At 41.2% G+C, this 23,896-nt stretch overlaps 1 protein-coding gene across 4 annotated transcripts in view; it reads right to left on the bottom strand.

The window, feature by feature from the left end:
- PCED1B (PC-esterase domain containing 1B) overlaps positions 1-23,896 on the bottom strand; it is a 159,708-nt gene that overhangs the window by 116,793 nt on the left and 19,019 nt on the right. For all 4 annotated transcript variants that reach the window (XR_010729142.1, XM_066258187.1, XM_066258188.1 and 1 more), the window contains exons 2-3: positions 20,750-20,822; positions 18,884-18,959 (exon numbers count right to left, since the gene is read on the bottom strand). The gene's annotated coding sequence lies outside the window, so the exon portion shown is untranslated. The remainder of the gene's footprint in view (positions 1-18,883; positions 18,960-20,749; positions 20,823-23,896) is intronic.

Raw genomic sequence — 23,896 nt, 5'->3', positions numbered from 1 at the left:
TTAACAATTACTGCAACATACAGAATTTGTAATGCCTTACTCATTTTACTCATTGAACCTATTTCCAATGAGGTAAAAAGAATTCTGCCCAAAAGGAGGTAAATCATTATTAACAACGCCTTCCTTTTTCACTTTTTTAGTGAGAGAGAGGGACATACAGGGATAGACAGATAGGAAGGGAGAGAGATGAGAAGCATCAATTCTTTGTTGCAGTACCTTAGTTATTCATTGACTGCTTTCTCATATGTGCACTGACTGGGGGTCTCCAGCAGAGTCAGTGACCCCCTTGCTCAAGCCAGCAATCTTGGGACTCAAGCCAGTGACCTTTGGGCTCAAGCCAGCAACCATGGGGTCATGTCTAGGATCCCATACTCAAGCCAGCAACCCCATGCTCAAGCCGGTGAGTCTGTGCACTAGCTGGTGACCTTGGGGTTTTGAACCTGGGTCCTTAGTGTCCCAGGGCAATGCTTGATCTGCTGTACCTGGTCAGGTACAACACCTTCCTTTTTAAAATTTTTTTAAATTTATTTATTATTTTTTAGAGAGGAGAGAGAGTAAGAGAGAGAGAGAGAAGGAGGGAGGAGCAGGAAGCATCAACTCCCATATGTGCCTTGACCAGGCAAGCCCAGGGTTTCGAACCGGTGACCTCAGCGTTCCAGGTCGATGCTTTACCCACTGCGCCACCACAGGTCAGGCAACACCTTCCTTTTAAAAAGCAGTTTGTAGTTGTACCTTGTGAGTTGTACCTATGGCTTTAAGACAAACCGTTTTGTGTTTCCCCCTGTAAAGAGCAAAATGGAAGGTCCAGATAGTGGCAGACACTGCAGGAGGAGCAGGGGGTGAGGGGGGAAGAAACCATACTGGCAGAGGCCAGATGGAGCGCAGATACCAAAGGAAGGTGATTTAATATTGATTTTGGCAGAGAATAAAGAAGCAAAGAGGCTTTTAACTGCTCTCTGATTCCTGTGTGCCTGAAATTTCCTCCATCGTTATTATAAAGATTCCAAATTAGGAGTAATCCAGAGAACGCTGTCGCCCTTGGTTTTGGCAAAGTCCTATTTCGTGTACGTGCTACCAAAGTAAGTGCAGCCAAGTCCTAATAGCATCCTCCCTTTATTCATTTAAACAAACATTTACTGATAACTTATGGTAACATGCTTTGAACATTACGTTATATTCAGACCACAGTGAATTAGACTAGAATTAACTTAATTTGTTCTTTTTCCTGTCTGAAAAAGATATTAACTTTGAAATAATTCAAACAAAAGTTAGAGTCTTAATCTGTACATAGTCTAAGTTCCTGTATCTTCCCACCTGTATCTCCAGACTATGTTGTTAAACCTTGCCTAATGGATAGCAAGAAACATGAGAGTAGAATCTCCTTTTAAAAATCCCAAAACCTGCTGTGTCTTGGAGTAAGATGATCTTAATGCTTGGTGCTCGCATCATCTAATTCTTGAAAGCTTACACTGAGGCCTGTCCCTTGGTGGCAGTCCCTGGTAGCAGGAGTCTCCTCTGCTGCTCTAGCTGGAGGCGTGGTGGCAGCAACAGTAAGGCTTCCGGGAAAGGAACATCTACTTTTTTCTTGGGAAAGCCTAACATGTCAAGCGATAGCAGAGGTAGCCGGGAGGGAGCCTCTGCCAACTTAGGGCAACCTAATTTTGAACTAGAATGTGTGTATGTGCTACGAGCCAGACACAGATCTATTCTCAGGGATAATGTTCTCTGTCTCTTGCCTGGTTCGCTAATGCGACAAACTAGGCTGTGGAGAAGGCTGTATTACCAGCTTTGAAGGGCCAGATTGTATTTAGCTCAAAAGCCTCTGCCTAGATCTCAAACATCTCTGCTTTGAAAGTATAAGCTGCACTGAGTTTGAATCTAAGTTCCATCCCTCACTACCTATCAGGTCCTCGGTTTCCTATTTGTCAATATGAAGATAAAATAGTAAAAAATAAGCCTCTAGTATAATGGTGCATAGTGGACACGCAAAAAGGTGTGCTGAGTCTGAATTTTGATCACTGCTTTCTCTACATAAGTGTGCCTCTCTGTTTAGTATTATTTTTCTATCTCTTCCTATCCCCAGAAAACCTTAGTAAACTAACCAGAGTCCCAAACTTAGTGTTTCCCTTCTAACTAAAATCACAGGAAGAAGAAAGAATTATGCACATGTGAAAGGCTTCACTAGTATGCTTCTCTAAATAATGTAAGTGACTCTCAAAACCACATTTTTTCTAAAATAATCACATTTGGCTACCCTTTTTGCACACATATTTCTCTGCATACATGTCCCACAAACTGGACGGGAGTTCAGATCTGATAAGAGTTGACTGAAGCCTTCTGAGCTCTTTTTTTTTTTTTGTAAATGATGAGATTGGGATCAATTATAGGACATGAAGCAGGAAATGTGACTAGCAGGAAATAGTGGAGTAAAAAGCATAAACACTGAGCAATCACACCTGAACAAGCTTCTATGTCCTCATTTCTAAATGGGGGGTAAAAATGCTTAATGGTTATAAGGATTGAACTAGATAACATACGTAAGCTGCCCAACATAATGCCTGATACATAGTAAATGTTCAAGAAGAGTTCGTTATTTCTATTACTCATCTATGAATTCTAAGTTCAGAGATCTGCCCATCTTGAATCCTCACAGCTTACTCTTACAACACAAACACTCTGACTTGTGTAATAGTAATGAAATATAAACCCTTTCCCTACTCACTTAGTATGAGGACTCCATCTGATCTATCTTAGTACATTCTAGAGACCTAAATTGGCACCCAGCATTCACTTATGGGATAAATAAGACATCCTTTTTAATTAAGAAGAGACTGCGTGTGATATTAAAGAAAGCTAGTTCTTAGCCAGTTTTTGGTAATAAACTATAAAGACAAACTTACCAAGAGTGGGGGAATATTAGTTAAGAGAAAGGGAAAATCTTGAGATGCAAGGTCAAGATGGTGGAACAAAGTAGATCTGGAACTCACCTCCTCCCACAAACACATCAAAATCTCAACTAAATATAGAAAAACCACTGCTGAGAACCACCTAAAACCTAGCTGAACAGAACTCCTATATATAGAGCAATATACAAAAAGCTATGTTGAGGGTAGGAGGGGCAGAGACATGATCTGGTCAGGCATAGCAATTCACAAATGGGAGAAATAACACAGCTTCGGAGGTCCCCCTGAGGAATGAGGAGTCCCAGCCCCACACCAGCCTCCCCCACACCCAGCACAGGTCACCTGTGTTAGAAAAAGGAGTCTCTATAACTTCTGGCTTTGAAAATCAACAGAGATCATGTCTGAAAGAGACAAAGGCCTTTGGGAGACCAAGATTCTGCTCTTAAAGGGCTCATGCACAAACTCACTTGCTCCAAGCTCCAGCGCAGAGGCAGCAGTTCAAGAAATACCTGGGCCCACTGGGAGGAATTAAATTGACTAATATTAGGGGGAGGGCTAGAGGGGCAGGGATGGGTGGGAACTCTCTCTGGGGAGGGAAGTGCTGGCAGGTGCCATTGTTCCTTTGTTTCATTAGCGGTGCTCTCCTTCCACTTGGCTGACCTGGAGCAGGCAGGTGCCAAATCTGTCATTCTCCATTAACCTCATGAACACTGTTCACCCCACCCCAGCATTCCCAAGCTCCTGCCCTGCCCAACCTGTTAGGCCAGCTAGAGTCTTCCTCAGGTATGCTCCAGACCCTCCGCACAAGCAGCACTGGCCTCAGGTCATATCATAGCAACTACCAAGCAGCCACAAGTCCAGCACTAACAGTGGCCAGCCTAGGTCAGCACCAGAGCCCCACCCAAGTGGCTCCATAACTGACACACCCAACAGGCAGCGGGGGCTGGCACTGGAGCCCCTTCAAAGCAATTCCCACTTTGTGGGGTCATCGTTGGGCACCAGATTAACCACAATAGCTTTGGATGGCCTTCACAGCCAGTCACCTTAGGGTGAACCCCACATACCAGCACAACTGCAGCCACTGAAGCCCAACTATAACAGGATGGCACACATAACCCACACGGGGACATCCCTGGAGCACCTGGTTCTTGTGACCAGGGGGGATTGTGCCACTAAACTCCACAGGAAAACTTCTTTATCAGGTTACTTCTTCAAGACTGGAAGATGTATATATTCAGTGGGATACTTGAATCCATGTAAAACACAATAAATTAAAATTAATAATAATAATAAAAAAGATTGGAAGATGTAGTAGATCTACATAACACATAGAAATAGCCAAATAAGAAGACAAAGGAATATGTTCCTAACAAAAGAATAAGACAAAACCCAGAGAAAGAACTAAACAAAACAGATGAACAGTTTAAAAAGTTTCAAAGAATGGTTATAAAAATGCTTAACAGGCCCTGGCCGGTTGGCTCAGCGGTAGAGCGTCGGCCTGGCGCGCGGGGGACCCGGGTTCGATTTCCGACCAGGGCACATAGGAGAAGCGCCCATCTGCTTCTCCACACCCCCTCCTTCCTCTCTGTCTCTCTCTTCCCCTCCCGCAGCCAAGGCTCCATTGGAGCAAAGATGTCCCGGGCGCTGGGGATGGCTCCTTGGCCTCTGCCCCAGGCGCTAGAGTGGCTCTGGTCGCAGCAGAGCGACGCCCTGGAGGGGCAGAGCATCGCCCCTGGTGGGCGTGCCGGGTGGATCCCGGTCGGGCGCATGCGAGAGTCTGTCTGTTTCTCCCCGTTTCCAGCTTCAGAAAAATACAAAAAAAAAAAAATGCTTAACAAACTCAAGAGTAGATAAACTCAGTGAGAAATTCAACAGATAGAGAAAACATAAAAAAATAAGCAATCAGAACTAAAAAATACAATAACTGAAATGAGAAATACTAGAGAGAATTAACAATAATTAGATGATGTAGATTGTAGAAGAATGGGTCATCAATCCAGAAGATAAAATAGTGAGAATTACCTAATTGGAACAGCAAAAAGATAAGAATTAAAATGAAAATAGTTTAAGGAATCCTTGGGACAATCAAGCATACCAACATTTGCATCATAAGTGTCTCAGAAGAAGAGAGAGAGAAAGGGACAGAAAACCTACTTGAAAAAATAATGGGTTAAAAATTTCCCTATCCTGGAAAAGAAAGCCTCTTCAATAAATGGTGCTGGGAAAACTGGAAAGCCACATGCAAAAGAATGAAACTGGACTACAGTCTGTCCCCCTGTACTAAAATTAACTCAAAATGGATCAAAGATCTAAACATAAGACCTGAAACAATTAAGTACATAGAAGAAGATATAGGTACTCAACTCATGGACCTGGGTTTTAAAGAGCATTTTATGAATTTGACTCCACAGGCAAGAGAAGTGAAGGCAAAAATTAATGAATGGGACTACATCAGACTAAGAAGTTTTTGCTCAGCAAGAGAAACTGACAACAAAATAAACAGACAGCCAAGTAAATGGGAAATGATATTTTCAAACAACAGCTCAGATAAGGGCCTAATATCCAAAATATACAAAGAACTCATAAAACTCAACAACAAACAAACAAACAATCCAATAAAAAAATGGGAAGAGGATATGAACAGACACTTCTCCCAGGAAGAAATACAAATGGCCAACAGATATATGAAAAGATGCTCATCTTCTTTAGCTATTAGAGAAATGCAAATCAAAACTGCAATGAGATACCACCTCACACCTGTTCGATTAGCTATTATTAGCAAGTCAGGTAATAGCAAATGTTGGAGAGGCTGTGGAGAAAAAGGAACCCTCATACACTGTTGGTGGGAATGTAAAGTAGTACAACCATTATGGAAGAAAGTATGGTGGTTCCTCAAAAAACTGAAAATACAACCACCTTATGACCCAGCAATCCCTCTACTGGGTATATACCCCAAAAACTCAGAAACATTGATACGTAAAAACACATGCAGCCCCATGTTTATTGCAGCATTGTTCACAGTGGCCAGGACATGGAAACAACCAAAAAGCCCTTCAATAGATGACTGGATAAAGAAGATGTGGCACATATACACTATGGAATACTACTCAGCCATAAGAAATGATGACATCGGATCATTTACAGCAAAATGGTGGGATCTTGATAACATGATACGAAGCGAAATAAGTAAATCAGAAAAAACCAGGAACTGCATTATTCCATACGTAGGTGGGACATAAAAGTGAAACTAAGAGACATTGATAAGAGTGTGGTGGTTACGGGGGGAGGGAAGAAAGGGAGAGGGAAAGGGGGAAGGGGAGGTGCACAAAGAAAACTAGATAGAAGGTGAGAGAGGACAATCTGACTTTGGGTGATGGGTATGCAACATAATTGAACGACAAGATAACCTGGACTTGTTATCTTTGAATATATGTATCCTGATTTATTGATGTCGCCCCATTAAAAAAATAAAATTATTTAAAAACAAAACAAAACAAAAAACTTCCCTATCCTGGTTAGGAAACAAATGTCCAATCCAGAAAGCACAGGGAGGCCCAAACAAGCTGAACCCAAAAAAGCCCACAACAAGACATATCATAATTAAAATGCCAAAGGTTAAAGACAAAGAGAGAATCTTAAAAGCAGCAGGAGAAAAGTATCTAGTATGTACAAGTGATCCCCCATAAGACTACCAGCTGAGTTAGCAGCAGAAACTCTGCAGGCCAGAGGGAACAACTGGATCTATTCAAAGTGATGGAAGGAAACCTATAATCAAGATTACTCAACAAAGTTATCATTCAGAATTTTAAGACAGATAGAGAATTTCCCAGACCAGCAAAAGCCAAAGTAATTTATTACCACCAAACAACACTACAAGAAATGTTAAAAGGTCTTTTTTCAGCAGAAAAGAAAAAGCTAAAACTAAAAATAAGAAAATAAAAGAAAGAAAAAAACCTCAATGGTAAAGGCAAACATTTACTAAAAATAGTGGGTCAACCAACTAATCAATTATAAAGCTACTATGACAGTTAAAAAACAAAATTAATAAGATGATGTGTAACTACAATAAATAATTAAAGGTTATACACACATACACACATGCAAACACACACACACTTCTTGCTATTCATCTAAAGAAATTGAAAACAATAATTTGAAAAGATATATGTGCCATGTTCATTGCAGCATTATTTATAATAGATAATATATGGAAGTAACCTAAGTATCCATTGAGAAATGAATAAAGAAGATGCAGTACACACACACACACACACACACAAATATTATTTAGCCACATAAAGGAGTGAAATCTTACCATTTGAGACAACTTAGATAGACCTAGAGGGTTTTATGCTAAATGAAATATGAAGTACAGAAATAGACAAATACTATATAACTTCACATGTGGAATTTAGAAAACAAAACAGAAACAAACTCATAGATACAGAGAACAAACTGATGGTTGCCAGAGGGGAGGGGCAAAATAGGTGAAAGGAATTAAGAAGTACAAAGTATCAGTTATAAAATAAGTCACAGCCTTGCCTGTGTTGGTGCAGTTGATAGAGTATCGATCTGGAACACTAAGGTTGCAGGTCCAGAACCCTGGGCTTGCCTGGTCAAGGCACCTAGGACAAGCCAAGTTATGAACAACTAAAGTGAAGCAACTATGAGTTGATACTTCTTGGTGTACCACCTCCTGCCTCTGTAAATATCAATAAATGAAATCTTCAAAATAAAATAGAACAAGTTACAGGGATGTAAAGTACATGATAAGAAATACATTCAGTACAGTCAAGCCTGACTGGTGGTGGTGCAGTGGATAGAGTGCTGACCTGGGATGCTAAGGTCCAGGTTCAAAAACCCAAGATCTCCAGCTTGAGCATGGGCTCATCCAGCTTGAGTGCAGGCTCAACAGTTTGAGCGCAGGGTCACCAGCTTGAGCATGGAATCACATGATCCCATGGTTGCTGGCTTGATCTCCAGGGTCACTGGCTTTAGTAAGGGGTCACTGGCTCAGCTTGAGCACCCCCATCAAGGCACATATTAAAAGCCATCAATGAACAACTCAAGTGCCACAACTACGAGTTGCTGCTTCTTCTCTCTCTCTTTTTATCACTCTCTCTTTCTCTCTAGCTCATTAAAAAAATCACACATCAATAATATTGTAATAACTATGTATGATGTCAGATGTTTATTAGACTTCTCATAGCAATCACTGCATAAAATACATATCTAATCACTACGTTGAACACCTGAAACTAATATAATATGGTATGTCAACTATAATTTTAAAATATTTTTTAAAAAAAGAAGGAAGGGAAAAAAAGAAATTTTTATTTGGTTTTGCACCCAGCAAGGTAGGATGTGCCAGGGGCAGATCAAAGTCTATCTCCTTTTTTTTTTTTTTTTTTTTTTTTTTTTGTATTTTTCTGAAGCTGGAAACGGGAGAGAGAGTCAGACAGACTCCCGCATGCGCCGACCGGGATCCACCCGGCACGCCCCCCAGGGGCGAAGCTCTGCCCACCAGGGAGCGATGCTCTGCCCCTCCGGGGCGTTGCTCTGCCGCGACCAGAGCTACTCTAGCGCCTGGGGCAGAGGCCAAGGAGCCATCCCCAGTGCCCGGGCCATCTTTGCTCCAATGGAGCCTTGGCTGCGGGAGGGGAAGAGAGAGACAGAGAGGAAGGTGGGGGGGGGGGGTGGAGAAGCAAATGGGCGCTTCTCCTATGTGCCCTGGCTGGGAATCGAACCCGGGTCCCCCGCACGCCAGGCCGATGCTCTACCGCTGAGCCAACCAGCCAGGGCCTATCTCTTGTACAACCAAGAAAATTCACTGCTTAATATTAAGACTCTTTACTGTAGAAATGGAACTTTAGTCTCCTAGTTGAAGAAGAAGCACTTGAGTATCTCAATACTCCCTGAAGTCCAGGGGAGAATTAGGGATTCTTAAAGGGCACAAGAAAGACAAGCATTATGTCTGTTATGAAAATTTATAAATAATGTGACTTTACAAGCTTTTATTAAAGGATTACAACATTGGAAGGCATTATGGTAAAAATAATGTACCTTGGAGGTGGCTTTCTTATGAAGAAAACATATTTGTATTTGCTAAATTTCAATACATAGATTTTGATAAAAATCACAAACAACCCTTTAGCTGAAATCTCTGTTTTGTCAAAAAGTAACAGTAAAGGATCTAGTGAGTGGAAATGGTCACCTCATTTCCTGCACTAACATCATGGACGATGAAGGGATACATTTTCCTCATGACACAAACCTAATAATGTATAGTGAAATTTGCCTAGAGACTCTTATTGAAATAGCATGTACTTAAAACCATTTTTTATAGCACAGCTTTTAAATAATCAAGACTCTGTATTTGAAAAGCCTTAGGAAATAAGGCTATATTTTGGAGGACTTAACCCCCGAAGCAAGTGTGGCAGAAGTGTCTCTTGAATAACGGAGCCAGTATTGAAGAATTCTCGGTTTATGCTGTGCTTGGTGCAGTGTTGGCCATATAATAAGTGTTAAATAAAATAACAGCAACATGTGACATGGAGAGCTCGAATCTCTCATTCTTCCTGCTAAACCCACATACCAGATGGTGACACACACCCGTAATCAAGTGCAGAGCTGTGCGGGCCGGGGGGCTGGCGCGGTAGCTGAGTCAGGTGGCTGCCTGCTCTCCCTCTTGTGGAAGGGCGTCACAACCTCCATATGCAGTTACTGGGAGCGCTGCTGGTGCTTTTGAGCTATGGAGCCTTGGATGTGTCCAGACGATTCATAAATGATGCACATTTCCCTCAAGTATGTGCAAAATGACTTCTTATCAGCTCCTTTAACACTCAGATAAATGACTTTCTAATAAGATCTGTAAATAAACTGGGACACCTCAGGTAGAACACAATTGGTTGTTTATGAGCCACTTGAAAGTATTAGCTCTCTCTCTCTCTCTCTTTTTAAATAAACAATTTTACCTTGAGGATTTTATGCTGAGCAAAAGAGGTCAACCACAAAAGGACAAATACCAGATCATTCCACTTATATGAAGTCTCTAGAACAATCAAATTCATAGAGACAGAATGTAGAATGGTGGTTGTCAGAGGCTAGGGAAGGAGGGATGGGGAGTTATTGTTTCATGGGCACAGTTTGCATTTTGCAAGATGAAAAGAGTTCTGTGGGTGGATGGTGGGGATGGTAGTCGCACAATAATGTGAGTGTTAATGCCACTAACACTGTACACCTCAAAATGGTTAAGATGGTAAACTTTACGTTATGTATATTTTACCAAAATTTAAAAGTATACATAATAAACATATACCTAAAAATCTAATGAGCATTTATTTCTTCTGAGGGTCAGCAAAAATCATGGAGCTCCTCCTCCTTTTGTAAAATGAGAGCAGATGCATCTTGAAGGGTTGTGAAAGTGGTCTTCCTCTGTCTCGTAGGGTGTTGGTTGTCCCTACAGCATGAGCTCTTCCGGGCCTGGGTTTTCATCTCTGTGTCCTTATGACTTAAAATCTGAGGTTCGCAGTGTCCCTGGGCTTTTATTATTAAGATATCCTGAATGTTAACTATACTTTTCAGATTTACAGAAAATTAATTTTTTTTAAAAAAGAGACTGCTTCCAAAGTAACTGAATTCAGTGGGAGGAGAAATGTATTTCTCTTTGAAATGTGAACTTATATAAGTCAAACTTCAAAGAACAGCACACATTCTTTCATGCTGCTTTTGAACTGAAGAGCTCCAGCCTTTGGCGCTCTAACCTCACGTTTCCCTGCATCTGTAGCCTGTGACATCAAGCTTCACGTTCGACCAAGCTCTGCTAAGTGTCGGTTGGTAACTGACTTAGCAAGGAAAGAGGGCCTAATCAATAATAACCTGAAAGATAACAGTAGTTTGATCTGAAGCCTAAGCTCATGTTTTGGTGATCAAAGCAGCTTCTTCTGGAGCCTCAGCCCCTATCACTGATTATGCTGCAAAATGGTTCCTCAGAAGGCTTCTGAAACATTTCTCACTTGAAGTTCAAGGTAAGACTGCTTCTTCTACATTTATGGTCTCTATCATGAAATAAGGAAGGGTGTCATGGAATATTCCTTTGTGGGTCTTAAAAGTTTTGTCCTCACAGTAATATTTTTTTAAAATGTTTATTTATTGATTTTAGAGAGAGAAGAAAGGAGGAGAGACAGGAACATCAGTTTTTTCCTGTATGTACTCTGACCGAGACGGAACCAGCAACCTCTGTGCTTCGGGATGATGCTCTAATCAACTGAGCTATCCAGCCAGGGCTTCCCAGTAATAGTCTAAGTTCCTTGGGCAGCAGAGATATCATATTTTGTTAGTTATTTGGGGCTGGCCCCTGTGCTAAACCCATTGTCCTTGCCGACCACAAATTGTTATTGAACACTCACTCCCTGGGTGAAATATACCTGTAAGTCAAACTAATTGGTTGACTGAATGACTACTGATTACATAAAATTTTTTTTTGAAGTAGGTCTTATTTTAACATCTGTACTTTCCTCTTCATTAACAACCCTGTCTGCAAAACTCACATTATACTGTGATAAGGTACCAAAGAATTGCAAAAATTAATATTTTAGCAGGAAGAGTCGGGTTTCTTGTCCTCTCCTTTCTGTAGAGAGTGCGGGGAGAGGAATGTGAAGGTTTCCTGGCTTGCAGAGACATACTGGGTAGGAAACCCCCTTTTACTAGGAAGCTTAAAGGGCATTTTATAATTTGGGCTAAGCATACAGACAGATTTTGTAAATATAATTTTTATACTTGTGTGTGATTTGCACCAGCTCAGGATGAGCGACAGCATTGTGTTGTAAATAGAGAGATTTTGTGCTGAATTTTGAGTGGAAGTAGAGAGGAAACTTGGATTCCCTCCCCCCCACCCCCCACCCCCGCACCTGTAAGGAGGAGGATAAATACCTAGCCAGGTGCAGGGGAAGGGAAGAAAGATTAAGCAGCCCCTGTCCTCTCCTTTCTTTCTTTCTTTAATGGGCCATTCACAAACGCTATCCCCTGGCCAGGTAGGCTCCCCCTCCCATCCTGAAGGCATTTAGTTGATGTATACACCTCTAGACCAGGGGGAGTCAACCTTTGTATACCTACCACCCATTTTTGTATCTCTGTTAGTAGTAAAATTTTCTAACCGTGCACCGGTTCCACAGTAATGGTGATTTATAAAGTAGGGAAGTAACTTTACTTTATAAAATTTATAAAGCAGAGTATCAGCAAGTTAAAGCATATAACAATAATTACTTACCAAGTACTTTATGTCGGATGTTCGCTGAATTTGGCAGAATAAATCTTTATAAAACAACTTACTATAGTTAAATCTATCTTTTTATTTATACTTTGGTTGCTCTGCTACCACCCACCATGAAAACTGGAATGCCCTCTAGTGGGCGGTAGGGACCGGTTGACTACCACTGGTCTAGACAAAGGGATGGCAGATGAACACTGAAAGATTTAGGAATGTCATTTAATATGTAAAACAACATTTTTTGCTATTGTGTTACCTTATAAGTTTTAATATGTAGGAATATTTCTTTTTTTTTTTTTAAATGTATTTTTTTAGTTTGCTCACTTTTTTTTTTTAGATTTTTTTTTATTTATTCATTTTTATTAGAGAGAGAGAGGAGAGAGAGAGAGGGAGAGATAGAGAGAGAACAGGAAGCATCAACTCCCATATGTGCCTTGACCAGGTGAGCCCAGGGTTTTGAACCGGCAACCTCAGCATTCCAGGTCGACGCTTTATCCACTGCGCCACCACAGGTCAGGCGGAATATTTCTTATAAATCTTATAGACAAATGTTATAAGCTTGCTAATGATTGTGTTATCATCCCCTTCTCCTCCTTTTCCCATCAATTTGTGTGTGATCAAAGGTATATAACTTGCTTCAGGGCTATAGTCAGTGTGCACGATTTGGGTCAGATATACTCCTTGCTTGTCATGTGCAGCCGGCTTATTAATAAATCCCCTCCTTTTAATAAAACTCCTTAAAAATTCATTGGACTTGATGTCTCTATGTAAACCTGGTGGAACAGTACTATACAGCAATACACTCTAAACCCAATGTTTTTGTTTTTAATTTCAAAGTGGGGACAGAAGAAGTGATGTTGGTTGTCCTCTAGATTAGTGATTTATATGACTAACTGACCATTTATTTATCTCCCTTTGTTCATCTACTTAAAATGAAATTTTCTTTTTAGTTTTGTAAAATAAACATAAATAAAATTTATCGTTTTATCCCCCCCTTCTTTTTTTTAAGCAAGAGAGAGAGAGAGACAGGAAGAGAGAGAGATAAAAAATATCAACTCGTAGTTGCAGCACTTTAGTTGTTCATTACATGTCTTGATTCGGGAGCTTAGGCTGAGCCAGTGACCATTTGCTCAAACCAGCAACCTTGGGCTTCAAGCCAACAACCTTTGGATTCAAGCCAGAGACCATAGGATCATGTCAATGATCCCATGCTCAAGCTGGTAACCCCACACTCAAACCAGTGAGCTTGAACTCAAGCCAGTGACCTTGAGGTTTTGAACCTGGGACCTTAGCATCCTAGGTCAATGTGCTATCCACTACACCACCACCAGTCAAGCTTATCACTTATTTATTTTAATATGGAAAAAATATAGTCTTGAGAAAATACTCAGATATTTGTGAGCTTTCCATCCTAACCATTTTTAAGTGTACAGTTGAGAGGTATTAAATATATTGTCCCAGTAGAGCTTGAGCTCTACATCAATCAGTCATCTTTGATTCGATTTCCCTGTGCAGTGGTCACTCCTGCTTAACAGCAGGGCTGGCAGCCTCTTTGAGACTGCTCTTGAGGTGGGTTTGAGGAATCTAGTTATTGGTACCCAGACCAATTGCCACTGGAGGAAAGACACAACCGACACACAAGTTAGTTACAAGAATCACACAGGCAGTTTATTACTCACAAATCCTTACGGCGTGCCTGGGTACAGCTTAAGGGGGCCCCTTCAGCATGCTTCCCCTGGCTGTCCTTGTTCAGAGCAGCTCCACATTCAGTGTTGGAGTCTGGGCGACTACAGGGCAGTGGGACCCCTTGGCTTTAGTATCTTTTTCTGGCATATGCCTTCTAACAGGTGTTAATCTACAGAGTTGGCACATCAAACCACTTTTTATCTATATTTATATAACTGCACACACACACTAACGGGGCCCTGCGTGAAAGGCTTAGTCTGCCTATCATATCTGTATATACTAGATTAGTTCCCACCCAGAGGGCGTACGTATCCTTATTTACTTACCTTAATGGCTTTTAATATTATATCCTAACTTATTTCTATATATCTTCTATATTTTTCTATATATTTAATTACTATGACATTTTTTTTAAATTTTTTTTCTTTTTTTTTTTTACAGAGACAGAGAGAGAGTCAGAGTGATGGATAGACAGGGACAGACAGACAGGAACGGAGAGATGAGAAGCATCAATCATTAGTTTTTTGTTGCGCATTGCGACACCTTAGTTGTTCATTGATTGCTTTCTCATACGTGCCTTGACCGCGGGTCTTCAGCAGACCAAGTAACCCCTTGCTGGAACCAGCGACCTCGGGTCCAAGCTGGTGAGTTTTGCTCAAACCAAATGAGCCCGTGCTCAAGCTGGCGACCTCGGGGTCTCGAACCTGGGTCCTCAGCATCCCAGTCCGATGCTCTATCCACTGCGCCACCGCCTGGTCAGGCCTATGACATTATATTATTGTAACATATATATATAATTGTGCAACCATCCCTAACCTTCATCCACAGAACTCTTTTTATCTTGTAAAACTGAAACTCTTTACTCATTAAACAATTACTCTTTACCCCAGGCCCCCTGCCACAAATCCCTGGCAACCACAATTCCATGTGGTAGTATATGTTGGAATGTCTTCCTTTTTAAGGCTGAATAATATTTCATTGTATATAAACCGCACATTTTGCTTATCCATTCATCTGTTGGTGGACACCTGGGTTGCTTCTATGTTTTAGCTCTTGTGAATCATGCTGCTATAAACATGAGTGTATGTTCATTTACTTTTCATTTCAGCAGAAGCCCACAGTAATGTTTCATTTAGAGACATGAACAGCATAGGAGAAATGGGAAAAGCAAGAGGACTCATGAGTGACCTCCGCCACTAACAAACATCTAACAAGCCATCTATTTTGGCCAGTTTTAAACATCTAACAAGCCATCTATTTTGGCCTTAAGTGGAAAAATAAAGTTGAATCTCCATTTCACTAGATTAAAAATCACTGAAGGGTTTGATACACTGCCCAAATCTCAATATGTTTTAGAGTCATAATGATGCTTGCTCCAGGAATATTAGAGATCCCCAGGCTTGTGGCTGCCATTCTTAGTTGCATATCAAGTCATCTGCAGCTCCAAAAAATGCTGAAGCACACATCCCGTTGCCGTCCTAGAGAGCCTGATCTATCCAGCCTGTGTGGGCACTGTGTTTTCTTTTTTAATTTTTTAGGTAGTTTTAATGTGCAGCCAAGATTAAAATCTCTTATATAGCTTAACCCTCCTCTCTTCATTCTCATTTAGAGAGAGAAAAAGGAAATGATTTGCTGAAAGTGCCACAGATAATGGTAAAAAATTGGAAACAAAGATTTTAAAATCCCAAATGAATACTCTAAACTTCCTGAAACCTCATTTATTTATTTATTTATTTATTATTAATTCTGAAACTTCTTTTTACAGTATTTTGCCTCTAATTCTGTTCTTTGGAAAGTGCAAAAGTAAAGTATTATCACATAGGCAATTTTTATTTGAACTTGACTGATTTAAATTGAGATCAAAGGCATGCTGGGAAGTGTATTTTAGTTTTCATTTCAACATCTGAATCATGATTAAACCAAATTTGAAAGAATTCCACCTGTAATCAGAATCTGCCAAAGGAAGACAGTCTGTGTGAGCCCTGGGATGGTAAACACTTCTAAAATTAAATAGAGTAATCAGAGGCATAAAATTTAAAGAAGAGAAGGAAACTGAAATGAAGTAATAGGACTGATTCTAAAGATGATTTCATTTCATTGTACAAGTCAAGTAATGTTAACCAAAAAGGATATGCAAATGGAAAATATTAACATGTGAAAATATCCTTAGTCCCTTCCACTGACAGACGCAGCATGGAGACTCCTTTGCCTTATGACATCGGGCACAGGCATTCACCAGTCCGAACTCTGGGAATCTTTCATGGATATGAATCAGTAATGAAGAATATCAAGGCTGACATCACCCTCCTCCTCCCACTGACTCAAAACAAAGAATTCGAGTACGTGGTTTAAGGAAATTTTGTTTTGAGGAGATTAAGCAAGAAAATCAGAACTTCAAGGGATTCATTTGAAGATACACCCCTGTAGCCGGGCCACATGTAATATTCACAACATTAAGTACTTGTTTTCTGTATTAATGCGGGCTCATCTGACAGAAACAAAATCAAATTCATTTGAGCTGGAAATAGTTTCAAGTGTTCTATATCTGAACCAGAGCTACTAGAGCAGGGGTCCCCAAACTTTTTACACAGGGGGCCAGTTCACTGTCCCTCAGACCATTGGAGGGCCGGACTATAAAAAAAACTATGAACAAATTCCTATGCACACTGCACATATCTTACTTTAAAGTAAAAAAACAAAAACGGGAACAAATACAATATTTAAAATAAAGAAGAAGTAAATTTAAATGAACAAACTGACCAATATTTCAATGGGAACTATGCTCCTCTCACTGACCACCAATGAAAGAGGTACCCTTCCAGAAGTGCAGCGGGGGCCGGATAAATGGCCTAAGGGGGCCGCATGTGGCTCACGGGCCGTAGTTTGGGGACCCCTGTACTAGAGGATAGTTTGAGGGGAGAGAGGGAAGGGTGTGGACAGCAGTAGCCCGGAGTCACATCCCTCCACTTCATGACCAACAAGAAGGAAACCTTCCTCGGAGCTCCTAGGAGCACTTAGAAAAATCCTGGAGAAGGATTCAGACTGTCCTCTTTTAATTCAGGTGAGCATCTCTGGTAACTGGAAGGGGCTTTGTTACAATAAGAAAAAGGAAGACGTGCCTGGCAGAAAATGAAAAATATTAGTATACACTTTAATATAGTACAACTGTGAGTTTCTATTCATTAAACCTGCAGCTCCCCTTGACCAGGTGCTCCCTGTGCCTGAGCCCGGGCCAGCTCACTGAGACAGTGGGAGAAGGTCAGCAGCAGTTACCTAGGGGGTTCATGGGGCACCCCCTTCCCAGATTTCATTATTGTTTGTCTGCTTAACTGGAATGTAAACTCCATGAGGGCAGGGACTACAAGTGTTTTTATTCACCAAGATTTCCTCAGCATCTAGAACATTCTTGGCATAATTTGCATCCAAACATTTTGGGAGTGATTAAATGAAAAATCAACTCAGCCTTGTTCCTAGATTCAATACAGGGGTAGGCAGAAGTAAGTTTACAGTTGTCAGTGTGTGAAACAGTTTATTCTCGTATTATTTATTAATTATTGTATTAGTTATTGTATAACAACTTCAAACCTACTTTTGCATAACCCTGTATAAGTCAGTACCAGCTGATTTCAAAGTTAAAGAATAAGTTAAGAAAGATTGACAGAAAGAAAAAGGAACTGAGATGAATGCAAGAAAAAGTTTCAAAGTTCTAGCTAATTCTGAAAATTTAAAAGTTGACATAGAAAAAAATTGACATTTATAATATGTGAAGGACAGCTCTAAACTTAAGAAACTTACTACCTATCACTCTATCTTTTTGACTCAATTTTGAATTGGAAATACCATAAAGCCAGACATCCAGATAGATGCCCTCTTTGGCCTGTGTTTTAAAGAGGCGACTCTGGGTGGCTCCTGGATGGGGCAGGGCACTAGGAAGACCAATTCATGATTCGGATCTTGGAATGTTTAGCCCCACCCTCCGTTCTCTGGGGAGGGGAGAGGGCCTGGATATAGAGTGAACAACTGAATAATTATTCTGCTTATGTTAGAAAGCCTCTATCAAGTCTGGAAGTACAGGGTGAGGGCGGGGGTGGAGCGCTGCCACGCAGGTGAACATGCGGAGATGTGGAGTGTGCGGAGTTGGGGGGCCTGGAAGCTCTGCCCGCTCCCTGTGCTTTGCCCTCTGCCTCACTTCCCTTTGGCTGTCCCTGAGTTGTATCCTTTTATGATAAACCAATAATCTGACAAGTAAAATGTTTTTTTGATTTCTATGAGCTGCTTTATCAAATTTAACAAACCCAAGGAGGAGGTAGTTGCCACCTGCAGTCTACAGTCAGTGGGTCTGAAGCCCAGTGACAACAGGGCCTGTTGGCAACTGGAATGCTGGCGGGAGGCTGTTTTACAAGACTGAGCCATTAACAGTGGGATCTGATGCTATCTCCAGGAGCTGTTGAATTGTAAAATGCCCAGCAGGTGTTGGAGAATTGGTTGGTAGTATGGAGAACCCTGTCCCATGTCACAATTGCTTCTAGAATCATCTTAGAATCCCTCTGAGAATGGAGAAGAGACTCATAAAGAGGGGGCATGCAGCAAGTGGCCCCTGTGAATCCCTGGTAGGGGCTCTGTGCCTCTCCTCGGAGGCCTAGGATGACAGTCCACACAGACACAGGTGAGTTTCAGAGCCAGTGGTTTGCTGATGCCTTGTGAATTCGCCTGACCTTGGGCCCCAGTTGAGCAGGCTGGCCAGAGTACTTTTCCATACGCACCGCACCCACTTTCCTTCCCTTTATGCGTCGCCCCGCCCGAACCACGGCTTAAGTTTATCTTAAACACAAGGATTACCTCGCCATTAATTATTTAATTCCATAAATAGGAAACAAAATGCAATAAGGAGAAATGTGAGGACTGTGTCCAATAAAACAGTTCCTGATTTTAGAAAGAGAAAATGGAAAGCACCAACTCTTCTAAGTCAGCAATAGCGTGGTCTTTGGGGGTTCTTGGGGCAAAGCAGAAAGAGCTTTGTAGTTACCTTGTAGCAATGGGTCTGGCACACACGGCTGGGAGGCTGTGGGTGGGCTGTTCACACTTTTGTCCTCTTTCTTCTTCTGTAAAAGAATGACAGGACATTTAAGTTCTCTTCCAAAATTGCTTTTCCACCTTTCATATAAGTTTTTCAAGTACATATGATAAAACTTGCTAACTGCATCATTATTAGTATATTTTTCTACACTTTATGGGAAGATATAGAAAGTACTTTCCAATACTGATGAGAAAATAAAAGCACCCTGGACAGTCCCTTCGCAGTAGGTGACAGCTCAGGGGTGTCCCGGGAGACCCCAGCGCTTTGTCACTCTTCCAATGAAGCATGCTCCATTCTCTTTCCCCTGTGACATCTTTTCTTTCTGGAGCAGTTTTTTTACTTTTTTTTTTATTCACTTTTTTTAGAGAGGAGAGGGAGAGACAGATAGAGAGGAGAGACAGAGAGAGAGCGGAGAGACAGAGAGAGAGAAGGGGGGGAGGAGCTGGAAGCATCAACTCCCATATGTGCCTTGACCAGGCAAGCCCAGGGTTTTGAACCAGCGACCTCAGCATTTCCAGGTCGACGCTTTATCCACTGCACCACCACAGGTCAGGCCTCGGGAGCAGTTTTAAAGCTGATTCTCACTAGAACCTTTTTTAAAGGGGCAAATATTTTCCCCACAAAAATTCAGTCAGGATTTACTAAATGACAGTTTTGAGTAAAGCATTGACAAATTTTAAAATTCAGTTCTGAGCAATGGTTTCCACTTCCTTTGCATATAATTAACATGTGTGTGGCCATATGTTCCTGGGTCTCCCTTACTTCAGGCTCTAGGCCCCTCTTATCAAGTCTATCCCACCAACTCCACATGCACAACACTGCATACTCTTCCCATAAAATACTGTCTCCACTCTCCAGTGTGTGTACTGACTGCAAGATAAAAAATCTAAGGCCTTAACCCAACCCTATCTCAGCAGCCCAGCTACCACAACCGCTTCCACAGTCTGTGGCCCAGCCTCAGGAAGATTCCCTGTTCTAGGCTCATCCCAGACCCTTCCCACTGTGCTCATTCTCCTCACTGATTTGGAACATCTTCCTCCCTTCTTTCTGGCTATCTGAATGCATCGGTCTTTCAAAACTCAGCCCAAACGCCCTCCCTCTGGAGAGCTTTCCTGACCTCTGTCTGCATCTCGCAGGGTGCTGTCCTACTGTGTATAGCCCACTGACTAGCACAGTGAAGGGCATGAACATGTTAGACTTGGAGGTCTTCCCTCAGGGGGCTGGGACTGCCTTATAGGGCTGAGTCCACTTTTGGCCAGAATAAGTTTTGTTCCCTTTAAAACAGGTGACACAGAAGTCACAGTACAAAGGTGGCCTCCTGACTACTGACTAGTTGCAATAGAACAAGACTGCGAGATGTGGGGTAAGCGGCTTCCAGAGGAAGGGCAGAGGCCCCTCCCTCACCAGGTGTGCTCTTCTGAGTGCTGTCTGTGTCTCTCTGCTGCCTCCGCCCTCCAAGAAATCTTTTTATAAAGTCATTTTAATTCCCTGAGGCCCAGAGGTATGGCTACCTGGGTTTTTGCCTCCAGGGCCTAACAGAACTTAACTTGAATCCCTACCTCAGTGGGCCAAAGTGCCCTACAGAGTGAGTCAAGTTCATGCGAACAATTCTCCAAGTTGGTTATTATTATTTCCATTTTACAAAGAAGAAAAGCTTTTATGTCATAAGGCTGGCTTCCTTTCCCCAAGTCACACAGCCAGTGAGTGGCAAAGATGAGCCCAATAACTCTTTCCATTTTCATGTTGTTTGGTTAATCTACGGGAAGAGCCTTAGCCGAGCCTTCTTTACCACGAGACCAGAGGAGGGACACTCACATGCGTGGGAAGCAGTCATCAACACTTCTGTTTTCTCACATGGCGCCTCTGGGATCTTAGGTCTGCTCATTATCTGAAATATAAAAATGGCAAAAGTTAAATTATTCATTTTCCACCACCCTAATGAGGGGATTAACTGCCATGTGAAACAAAAGGAAACAGTCTGACCTTCAGGCTGTCAGGAAGTGATAATTAACTAATACCTCAAGTCAGTTTAAATGGACAAATGCAAGTGTTTTACTGATCTTGACACAGATGGGCTCTCAGGATCCCCAGTTGAAGTCACAAAATGGAGCAATGACAATGAGAAAGTAAATGTGCTAAAAGTAATCACGTCTTCTTAATTATGTTCATAGGGGCTCTTGCAGAGTTTCCAAAACTCTTTGGACTTCCCTGACCTCAGAGTTTTAAGTGTGGGTGGAGGGAGGGCTGCACTGGCAGGGAGGGTGGCGGGAGTGGGGGCTGAGGGGGGGACTGTGGGTGGGGGTGTGTGGAGGGGGTGGAGGGGGGAGGTTGTAGAGGGGGGAAGGAGTCAATTCAGTCTCTGAGGAGCATCAGGAGAGTCAAGACTAACTTGGAGACTTGTTAATCACAGCTTCAAGACTAACTGGTGGGTTTTTCATTAATTGGCTGGTTGGTTTGACCACACGTTACTGTGGGAAAGATTCGCAGAACCATTCCGCTGTTTGGCATGTAAACACAGCCTTCTAATCTAGAGCTTTGCTATTAAAAATGGTCATAAATAGCTGCGAATTACTACTGTTGTGCAACTCGTGACTTCACCGTGGCTTCTGGCAGAGCAGATGGGAGCTGTGTTCCAGGCAGTGCCGCTGCCACAGTTTTTCCTCAGCACTTAATGAGTGCAGTGTGGTAGGTGCCACACAGATGACAAAGTGGCATCCTCCTTGCCCTGCTCTGTTCCACAGTAACACATTCTTCAAAAAGCCATTGAGCCTTGAAAGCCTCTCACACACACTGTATGATATATAAATATATAACTTCCCAAAATATGGCAAAATGAGTCTCTATTAATAACCCAGGGTCCTGGGGATTCAGACAGTCCACTTCATCTGCCAAAAGTTCAGAATGTTTGCTGGGCACTTTGATTTTTTTTTTTAACTCTGTTCATGATTTGCTTCGGTACATTTCTTATTTAGATATTCTGCCCAGTATGTGTCAAACTTGATCTGTGACCTTACTAGGACACACCAGAGCATACAGGACAGGAATGGAAGGCCTTTAAAGCTATTGGGTCTTTAAAAATGATGCTTGCCAAATAGTTTCCATTCCTCTTGATCACAACAGCCGTCACCTTTGCCATATATGCAGAGATTGCTAAAAAGAAAGTGAAGAAACTCCCTAAGTTACTTACATTGATAATAATGTTGCATTATTAACTATTTGTTGAACATTTATTATTGCTGGACACCATGCTTCTATGTGCCATTGCTGAGCCTCGCATCAACCCTACAAAATAGGTGTTCCTACTTCACAAACCAAGGCATGCCAGTGCCTCTTGGGGCTGGAATTCAAACCTATGACTCTTTAGCTGGAGCCATACAAAACTGCTGGTAGGCAGTCACGTCTTTCCAATAATGGCAACTTTATGGTTTGTCCAACTACTACAACACACTGGCCCTGAAAGGAACCCTAGAATCCCCTATGACATCACAAAGGCCACTTGTAGACTGGCAGTGTGCAGACTGGAAAATTGTCAATGCAGTTCTGGGCAGAGTGGTGGAGGGAAAAGGTAAAATAATCTAGTTTCTATGCACCATTCACTATTATTATTATTACAAGACATGATGAAAACACCCACAAAAAAAGGTAAAACACATCACAAATGTTTTAATTTACTTATATCACTTGATATATTGTATCTGAAAATCTCCATTTGTAACCATGCTCACCAGACTTTTTCCGAGCATTGAAATTGTTTCAAATGTTTCAAAGATAATGATGTTGAAATATGATTTGGGTAGACTACATGTTTTAATGAGCAGGTAGTCTATGAGTCTATAATATGGATACATTAGAAAGAAAATTTGGTAAGAACAATTTAGTTTCTTTGGAATTATCTGGGGGTCAATAGTGTAGTGGTTTTAGATAGAAGCTACTAACTATGACAAATTATTTCTGAGTTCTTTTCTTAGAAATAATGCATAATAAATCCAAACCTTTTAAATTTACAGTTTTTTCCACTGACATAATTAGAATGGGAAATATTAAGGCAGCTTATAATAATTATCACAGTTAATACACTGCTCACAAAAATTAGGGGATATTTTATCGCTTCATATTCATTTTGAAATATCTCCTAATTTTTGTGAGCAGTATATATGATGACTACTGAACATTAACATTAGATGACTACTGAACATTTAACATTAGATTGTTAAATGCATAATAATGAGGAAGATTTAATGTCACAAGTCTGAGTCAAAAGATAAATAAAAAGAACAGGGTCAATGCGTTTTAGAATGAGAAGAATCTCATTTTATTAGAGGGGAAACTGAGGTACAAGAAAGCCAAATAAACAACAGAAGGTATTCGAGTAACTGGTGACTAGCACTCAGTTCTCTTGACTCCCAGGCCAGTGTTTTCCCTGCTAAAATCATTGTTTGGTTCCAAGTAATTTTGTTCCTTTCTACTCCAATTTTTTTTTCCTTTGGAGCCATCTGGAACATATAATAAAAGATGTGCCCCACAAATTAATATATTAAAATAAACTCATTCTCCTAGGTGGTTATATTTAAGAAGGGATAACTAGATTCTTCAGAATTATTGGAACAAGATGATCAAATAATAAGCAAAGTCAACTCCTATGGATTTATCACCAGAATCCAAAGTGTAATTGGCCTTTTCTTAAACCAGAAAAAAAACTTATTTCTATCCTATCCTTTCTGGACTCTGTTTATCTCCTGTGTGGAAGGCATCACACTGCAGATACTGGAGGATTGTATGTGACTGTTTCTAACTCAATATTGTGAACAGGAATCTGAACCAATAGAAAGTTAATGATAGCTTTATTATATTATCTGTAAACCAAACAACACAACCAAAGGAGAAAAGTACGCCAAATGAAAAATTTCTAAATCTTTTTAGTAAAATGATAAACACATATAAGAAAAAGGAAAACAACTATAT

Source organism: Saccopteryx bilineata, chromosome 2, assembly GCF_036850765.1.
Source record: "Saccopteryx bilineata isolate mSacBil1 chromosome 2, mSacBil1_pri_phased_curated, whole genome shotgun sequence".
In the NCBI taxonomy this organism is placed as follows: domain Eukaryota; kingdom Metazoa; phylum Chordata; class Mammalia; order Chiroptera; family Emballonuridae; genus Saccopteryx; species Saccopteryx bilineata.
The sequence above is the reverse complement of the archived record's forward strand: the minus strand, read 5'-3'. Positions and strand labels throughout refer to the sequence as shown.